The 9,780-nt window shown below is 37.6% G+C and overlaps 1 pseudogene; it reads left to right on the top strand.

Annotated features, from left to right (window-relative positions):
• The first annotated feature begins 476 nt into the window (after nucleotides 1–476).
• On the top strand, nucleotides 477–3,231 carry LOC105807529 (annotated as a pseudogene).
• Nucleotides 3,232–9,780: the final 6,549 nt, after the last annotated feature.

Raw genomic sequence — 9,780 nt, 5'->3', positions numbered from 1 at the left:
CTCCCGTCACTCTTCACACTTCTATTACAGCGTCTCTCACTCTACATAGTACTTCACCATTAATAAATCTGCCTTTTCCACTAGCCTTCTCTGGGGCAAGCACACTATCAAGCATCCCTATAACCTGTTACATGAAGGCACCCCATTTGGTGGCCCGGAATTCAGAGCTGCAGTTTGTTCTGGCACAGCCGTATGCTTCTCTTTATGTTCAGGAAAAATCGATGGTTCAACACTGTTCGATAAACATTACTGAGCACCAGCAACTAGAGAGAGAACTCCAGAAGGAGCAGGTCCCAGGGAAGGGAGGATGCAAGCTTTCTAAGCAACCGTCCAGAGGGCCCAGAGCAGAAACCAATGACTGGAAGCAAGGGGACGCGGGCGCAAAGGACAGCCTGACATCGGCAGCTTTCTTACTGGCTGGCTAACAACAACCTAAGAGGACCTACCGGCCTCCCCAGGGCGGTGCTGGCTCAGCCATGGCCGTAGCCCTCACGGGGCCGGTCTTCCGCCCTCGCACCTCCCCCACAGCCCGGAGGCTACGTACGAGGCAGACACTCACGCGGGCTAGGTCTCGGAGCATGAGTGGCCGGGGACACGGTGGCAGAGAATGCACGCCGTGTCCTGGCCCCAGACCGCAGAGCCAACCCCATCACAAGAGCGGCTGCTGCCATGGCAAACGCGTTCGGCGTCAAGGGGGCGGGCCTGGGGCCGGAGGCACGGGCTCACCAGCTCTTGCCCCGGCCCTAGGATGAAGAAACAGGAACCACATGGGTTTGCGAACTTAGCGCAGGAATTAGATGTGCATGAAGAAAAAAATCACTAAAACAAAAAGACCTTGCAAAAAGCGAATCAATCATTTCTAAGACAATTGCAAATAAGGACTTTAAGGGATGGGAGAAAATGTGGCTCACAGAGGTCTGCGTCCAACCTCACATGACCCAGGAGTTTTGTGGTTACCCTAGGGCCCTGATTCTCTGCAATTGCTACTTTTCTACATTTATTTGGATTAAAGAAATCTTAAACTAATGCAAGTTATATATGCCAAGGGGAGAGAAGCAGTATCCTGTAGTAGTTAAAAGGATGGTCCCTTGAGCCAGACTGCTAGAGTTTGAAACTTGACTGCCAATTCTAGGATGTGTTATCTTAAGCAAGTTAATATAGACAAATCTCTGGGTACAATATTGGCATACAGTGAATATCGTGTGAGTGTAGCCTATAACTTATTAAAGATTTGGTTAGCTTGTTCATAGGTCAGGTTAGAAAAACAAAAGAACTCATCAGGACTTAGAAAATAATGTTTATACCTTAATGAGCGCTCTTATTTTCTACCTTAGGATGGATTAACATGCAACCATTAATAAAACTATCTCCTGGTTTTTAAAATCAGAGTACAAAATTATAATAACAAGAACCACTGGAAATAAACACAACTGACTCTTGGTAAGCATACAACTAGTAGATGTATGCAGAGGTCTACAAATGTTCGAGAGTATTCTAGCTGTGTGTATTCAGTGTGACATAGGTATCAGTCAGTAAGCAGAACCATAAATGGCATGAGATGGACAATTATTTGTAATAATTACCATCCTCATATTTTCTGCCCTCTTCTCATCGCATTATTATTCCAAAGCAGAAGCATGGTGTATTAGTTTCCTAGGGCTGCTGTAGCAAGTACCACAGAATGGTAGACTTAAAACAACAGAAATTTATTCTCTCACAGTTCTGGAGTCTAGAAGTCTGAAATCCAGGTGACTACAGGGTTGATTCCTCCTAGAGGTTCTGAGAGAGAATCTGTTCCATGCCACTCTTTGAACTTCTGATGGTTGCTGCCAATCCTTTGCATTTCCTGGCTAGTGCATGCATCACACCAACTTCTGCCTCTGTCTTCACACGGTGTTTTTTCCTCTCCTCTATTTTTAAGATAAAAAGCATGGCCTATTTGGTGAGATGGATATGGGGTTTGAATCCAGGCTCTGCTTCTTTGTGATGTTGGGCAAATCCACTTAACCCCTCTGAATTCCAATTTCAAAGAAAATGAGAACAATACTATCTTTCTCAAAATAGTTGCAATTAAGTAAGATATGTTTCAGAAGGTATTATATGAATGGCCATTGGAATTAAGCTAAGGGTCAATGCAATACTGTCTTTTTCTCTGTCAAGTTGGTATATTTCAGTAAAGTACAAGGCCTATACCATAGAAATATAGGGGTAAAAGGAATATGATCATATTCAGAGAATTCTTAATTTGTGAGCAGGCTGTTGAGAGAGGTTTCCATTCTACCTTGCTATTTTTCTGTTTTATCCCAGGTAAAGTGGATAGATGGCCAGAGCTAGAGGAACCAGAAAAATACTTCTTATTGTTTTCCCTGGCATCCAGTACAGTAAATTTTATTCTATATTAAAAGTTAAAAACTGATTTGTAATGCTAGCAACAGGCAGTGACATCTGATTTGTGCAGTGTGAAGAGTTAAACTTTGAAATAAAGGTGTCAGCTGGGGGAAAAAAAGAAAAAAATGGAGTAAAGCATGTACTATCTTGCATATAGGGGTTAGTAAGACTTAAATAAGTTTTCAGTTGGGAAGGATCTTAGAGGTGAAATCATTCATTCATAATAAAAATTTATAATGCAACTTTACATAAAATGCAGAAGTTTCTCCAAGAACAGGTTGAGACTTTGACCCAGCGTGACACATAGAGGCTACTTTGGCTGGTCACTTTCTGCTAAGAATAGGGAGTGGATGAGTGGCTTACCACCACCAAGATGACAAAGAACCAAGCCTTACTGTTTGGAGCAGACTGGATTTGGACACTTTGGGGATCTGATAAGAAAATAAACCTTCAGCTGGCAGTACAGACTCCACAGATGTCTTCTCTTCCTTTCGTGGAATCTAAGCCTTGTGACCTCTCCAATTCAGAACCAAGGGTAAAGGAGTCTTCCTGGAAGGAAAGTAGATTTGATAAGTTGGAAGAATTCTGTAGCTTGATAGAAGAGGATTGTCTGGGCCTGTTTATCATCTTTGGTGTACAAGAAAGCCTAACGACACCAAAGGAGTTGTCCTGGACAGCGTCAAAAGTCAGACGGTGAGGAACCATCTGCCAGGAGGGAAAGATGTGGCTCAATTTGTCCTGGAAACAAGATTGCGTCTCCATCGAAGAGCAATGCTTAGGAATTGTCTGAGTAAGAAAAATGGGCCAAGAGAGGTGGGCAAGGTTTACATTAGCATCTTCTGAACTGGATAGATGTGATGTGACTGGCATGTAAGATGAAAAGAAAAAAATGTTTTATTCTAATAAGCAAGCTCATCTATTTGCATCATTCCAGTGTGGAATATTTTTATCTTTCTTTTTTTTCCCCCATTGATTGAAAGTGATTACCAAGGTTAAAGCATATTAGTGTCGCACTTATGGAGAAACAAAAGACCCTGGCTGTATTTCAGGCAAACTTAAAATCTTTTATTCATTTATTCAATAATAAAAATGGAAAGAGAGGATAATAAAGTCATACTTAAAGTTCGATTTGCAAAAAATAGTGTCTTTGAAATAAGAAGTCTGGCGCTCAAAAGTATAAAATGTGTTTTCACTGTCATTGGTAGGAGGTGGGTAGGGTAAGATGGTAGGTAGGGCTACAGAGCAGGTTTAATTACGTTCATAATACCAGTTTCAGTTCCGGATTCCAGAGCAAAACTCATGTGGATCTTTCCCTCTAACCCCTGCCCTTGCTCCACCCCCTCCCTAGCTGCTTGCTCCCACAGAGAGGACTTGGGTGGGATTTACTTTGGGATTCACTTGAGTGTTAGCGAATGTGGTCTCCTCCCTGCCATGCACCCTGCACACCCCACACAGGGGCTGCTCCACCTGCCTGTCAGTGGGGGGAGAAGGCACAAGGGCAGATTTAAAACAGTCACCCATATAACAATTTAAAAACAGTCATATGTATGAATTGGATAATTTAGGTAAAATAGACTAATTTCTCAAAGAAACACAAACTACATTAAGTCACACAAGATGAAAGAATATTAAGTATGAAATGTCTGTTTTCCTTAAGTACTAAGTTTGACAGTTGATATCTCTGATATTTTACTTTGACATTTCTTGTTTTATTTTTATTGTGAAGGTACATCCTCAGTCTTTCAAATACATGTTTTAGCTTGTATTGTCTTTCAAATTTTTAGAGCAATTTTTGCACAACAAATTCATGTTATTAGTATTTTAAATTTCCAAACTTTCATAACTTGATAATTCTATTGAATATAATCAAAATGAATTGCTACAAAAGTGACTGAAAGAAAAAATACAGACACATAAAATTTAAGCTCATTTTTGGTAGTAGATTTCACAAACATAAAATTAGGCTATCATATTCTATAAAAATTTCTAAAAGCTTATTCTTAATTTCTATACTTATCTGCTTATAAATCATCAATATAGGGTTCTGAACAAGCGCCAATCCACAAAACATACTTTTGAGTGAATACCCGTGTTTTTTTCACAGGTAAAATAAGTGCAATGAGCTTATGATTTTTCTAAATAAGGAGCACTATCCTTACCAACCTTTGATTCCTTTTTCCCAGATTTAACTACCTTCAACTCTCTAATCTGTTTGACATTTACCTTTATAAATTTAAATAACATGCCTATGTTGCCATTTCTTGATTTTTCAATATTAGACATTCTCAAGTGAGTTCATATCATGTAATAGGAGGATACAATGTATCCTACTCATATACAATAGTCTTTTTACATCATCCCAGTGGAGATCTATTAGATTTTTTAAAAATTTGTATTAATCATTTAAATACAAGATCCTGACTGATACATTGAACTAAGAAAAAAGGAATGACAAATAATCAATGGAAGAAACAAAAAGGGGAATTGTAATAATCTATATGATAAAATTTTCAATTCTCCCCCTAAATTGTCCTGTAGATTCAATACAATACTAACTAATATAGCAAGTAGCATTTTTGTGGGAATTAATAAAACAAAAATGGATATGCAATAGACTAAGAATATCCAAAGTACTCTTAAAGAAGCAGAAAATAACGAAAAGACATGCTCTACCAGTTATCAAGATCTATTTTAAACATACAGTAAACCAGTTTGATGTTGTAACAATAAGAAACAAATACAGCTATGGACTAGAATAAAGGGTTTAGGAACAGACCCATGCAAATACTATGGACCCTTGATTTCTTGATTTGACATATGCAGCACTGCAGAGCAGTAGTAATAAATGGTCTTTAATAAACGTTGCTAGGGCAATTATTTATTTTTATGGAAAAAATTAACTAGACCAATACCTCTCATAATCATTAGAATCCATTGCAGGTGGATTATTAAAGTAAAAGGCAAGCAAGAGAGGTTCTATGAAATATTATAGAATAGAATTTTCCTGACCTAAGGATATTTAAAGACTTCATAATTGGAACTTAACATAAAAGAAAAGACTAATAAATCTGAATACATAAATTTAGTAGTTTTCACAATTTTTTTAAAAAGTCATAGAGAGTGATAAAAGATATTTTCAAAACATGCAAACAATAGGCTCATGTCAGGAATATAATAAGAACTATAAACCAAGAAGTAAAAGACAGACAAACTGATGAAAAAAATGAACAAATGACTTGAATAAAAGTATCCTAAATGAGAATATTCAAGTAACCAATAAACATATGAAAATGTGTTCATCTTCATTAGTCATTAGAGAAATACAAATTAAAACCACAATGAGATGCCATTACATACGTACCAGAGTGAGTAAAATAAAAAAACTGACAATACCAAGTGTTGATAAATATATAAAAGAAAAAAAACTCTCATACATTGCTTGAAGAAGTATAAACTGGTACAACCACTTTGGAAAACCCTTTGACAATATTTAAACCAGAAAATGCATAGATTTCTGAGGCAGTCATTACAATCCTAGGTATATGCTCTACAAAATGTGTGCATAAGTAATACAGTCAAGACACACACACACACACACACACACACACACACACACATACACACACACACAAAGGTACACCATGGGCTTCAAGTTCTAGAGGAAATCTGTTTTTACCTTCTGCTAAGTGTTGGGCCATGGGTGCCAAAGGTTTTTCTCTCAGTGTTCCTGCTCCATCTTGAACTTTTAGCACTCCTTGCAAACCTGCATCTCAGAGATTTTCTCTCCAATCTTTGCCCTATGGTAGCAGGAGACTATTGTCACTCAGTGTTAGTAAGGTTCAGAGTGGGGAGTGAAGAAGTAGGTTTAGTGCTCCTGGTCCATATTCAGTGGTAAGGAGGATCTATCTGAGTCCCAACCTGAATGGGGGGGGGTATGGGGTAGCTTTCAAGTTGTTCCTATTCCTCCCTGTGGTGGTAATCAAACTCTGCCTTGCATCTACAGCAGCTCTAGAGCCAAGGCATGTTCCCAGCTTCTGCCCTAGTAGCACCAGACCTCTGTTTTGAATTAATGCAGGATCCAGGGCCTTAAAGCCTTTCTGCCACTCCATAAAGGGCAGAAGGTTTTTACTTCCCTCCCTCCCCCAGGACCTTTGCCTGTGTCCTGAAGTGGAAAGATATCACCTTCCTCAGAGGACTAAGGCTTTTGCTTCATATTATTGAAGGGCCCAGAGACTGTGCAGTATTTGTTGTTTGTCTCCCAGCGGCAGCTAATCACCTCCTGCACGCCTGCATCTCCCTCAGACTCTGGCTTCTCACCTGCTCCCAATATTTTTCGCATGATGATATGATTATTGTAAGATATCTTCAATACAAAAAATAATAGTAATGAATTATTAGTATTAAAAATAATGAACTTTGAAAACTTAAAAACACAGCCATCCTGAGTAATAGTCGTATTAAGCAGATATGTGAATGCTGATCAATAAACATGCCAGAAATCAGGAAACATAAACTAGAACACAAGTGGAATCTGTTATAACAAAGGTAACACATTGATCCTGATTGCTGAGGTTGTCAGCACCCTCTAGTGGAAGTAAATTTTTTCTTAAAGAAACATTTTTTAAAATGCCCAGATCTTTCTCAAATATTTTTGCACAGATGCATTATTGCTTATTAAAACTTGACAGTTACAGAAACTAAATTTTGGAACAGTAATACACAGTGTAGTATTTAACTTTATTGTATTCAATAAGTATAAATCTTTTAATATAATTTTTTGTCTCATTCAGAAAAGCAATCTACAACAAAAGGAAACCTTAAAGGAGAACAGGGACTGCAGAAGATCAGAAACTACCCATATATGTTTCTGCTTTGCCAAGTGAAAAAAAAATCTACATGAGGGTTTATGTATTTAAATTTTATTTATGAAAAGTCAAGGAAAAGGTATCTCTGTTCTCGCTAAATTAATATTATACAAATATTTAAAGAATATTTTGAATGTATTCCAACCTTTTAATCGGTACAGGGCACCAAATGATCAGCCTAAGTATGCCCACGTTTTACTCTGTCTCTAAAATCAAAAGGAAAATAAACCAGAAACACTGTTCAATATTTCACATTAACTGGGATAAACATCTCTTTTCAGTAATTACAATTATATCATAAATCTCAGTCTGATCTCTGAAATTTTAAAATTAGCAAGATCATATTACTGTGTCTATGAAAATGTAAAATTATTTATAAATTAAAATTAAGTCAATGTCTTTCCTTCTGAATTTTTACTTTGTTTGATTTAATAGTACCGCAATTCCATCAGTATAATAGCCCAATTCCTTTAATAATAAATTTATGGTTCTCTTAAATTTTATGTTGTTTAAGGGCAAAGGACTACATGAAATTTCTTTTCCTTGAAATGTTTCTCTTCTAACTGGCAGCAACAGCTGTAGGGCTACTGTGTTTCAGCTATTTATTTTTACAAAAAGCACAGTATCTCTTCACATAGAGATTTTTGGAATTAAAAAATAGATCTGTCTGAATACGAATATATATGATAAAAAAACATTAAATTATAGGTATTTAAATTCCTCCTCTTTGCTTGCTGAAGAGGAACTAGTTTATATGTTCCTTGGCAATGAACTTTGTGTTTCTTAGCAGGGTAAAGCCTGGAGATGAAGAATTGGAGACGCCAAATTCCTCTACATGAGGAAAAAGAGATGAAAAAATACAAAGGAAAGATCCTAGAGAGGGGAAAAAGTAGTGTGGGTGGTCAGAAAAGAAAATCCAGGGCAACGTGGGGGACTGCAGTGTTCTCACTTGAGAATTTAAAGGCTTCAGAATTGATTACTAAATGAATGTTAAACACATAACACTTGGCTCCACCCCCAGAGTTTCGCTTCATGCCATGGCTAATAATACATCTAAGGCGTGGTTTAATAATTTGCATTTCTAACAGCTTCCCACGTGATGCTAATGCTGATGGTCCAGGGACCACACTTTAAGAACCACTGTTATGAAGCATATATAAGAAGTTTTGCTTTGTGTCGTATGGTATAATTTTCTAGATAACCAACCTTCCCTATTTATCTGAGACTAAGGAATTCCCTTGGCCTGAGATGTTCAGAGCTAAAACTAGAACATCTCTGCAAACCAGGAAGATTTGTCCTGTGAAAGTTATCAGAATTGGAATGGATTCACTTGTGTCACACCCTCACAAATGGTGCCCGGAAAGGCTACATTCTCATGCACAGATGCCTGATAACAAGAACTGTTAGAGAAAACTGCAAAAACCACAACCTTGCACAAAGGCCACCACAATCTTGCAAAAAATTACTTCTTCGAGGTCATCTGCCCAGCAACTGCCTGTCCAAACTTGGACTGATGCTGTCCTTCTTACAGATCCTAGTAGCCAGGGATAACTATCTCAAAACAATTTATGTAACTCTCCTCATTTTTCTTTAAAAACTCTTGTCTTCCTTTACCTCCCTGACTATGCCCATCATATTTCCATTGCAATGCTCAGTCCCAAATAATATCATTTTTTTTAGAGAGCATCTCTCTGTGTCTGTTATTTAGATTTGACAGGCCCCCATACAATATCTTCAAGATATTTTCAGTAAAGAGCTAAAATACTTGATAATAAAATTTTGTGTTTCATTTTAATTGATTTATTAATTCATTAATTAATTTTACGCTTTACATTTTTTTAAATTAATAGGGTAAGATTGACCTCAAGGATAGAGTGCATTTTGGAGATAATCATGTATGATTTTGGCCCAGAGTGCAGTACCTTGCTGTGGCTTGAATTAATTGCCACCTAGAACTGAGTAAGCTATCACCATGACTATCAAGTGGCCAGTGTTTTCTTTAAGCAGCAAGTGAAAACGGAGGCAGTAAGAGAATGTATGAGTTTCTACATGTAACTCCATTTGGCCTAAAGGTTACATACTTCCAATGAATTGACTTCTCCTTTCTTAGGTGTGTTTGACTAGAAACCCTACACACTGCTTTGTTTTTCAGTGTTGTGCAAACCTATAAATTGCCCAGTGTCTGGCAGCTTTCTCTCGGGGAACATATGCGTTTGTATATGTAACTCCATTCGGCCTAAACATTACATTCTTCCAATGATATGATTTCTAATATCTTAGGTGTGTTTCACTAGAAACTCTACACACTGCTTTGATTCTCAATGTTGTACAAACCTATAAAGTGATATATGTATAGCAGCTTTCTCTGAGACAACGTGTCCGTTTCTATATGTAACTCTACTCCACCTAAAAGTTACCCTCTTCCAATGAAATGAATTCCCCTTTCTTAGGTGTGTTTGACTGGAAACTCTACACACTGCTTTGTTTGTCAAAGATGTGCAAACCTATAAAGTGCCCAGTGTCTAGC

Source organism: Propithecus coquereli, unplaced genomic scaffold, assembly GCF_000956105.1.
Source record: "Propithecus coquereli isolate 6110/MARCELLA unplaced genomic scaffold, Pcoq_1.0 Scaffold16, whole genome shotgun sequence".
Lineage (NCBI taxonomy): Eukaryota > Metazoa > Chordata > Mammalia > Primates > Indriidae > Propithecus > Propithecus coquereli.
Note: the sequence above shows the minus strand (reverse complement) of the source record. Positions and strands in the feature narration are given on the sequence as shown.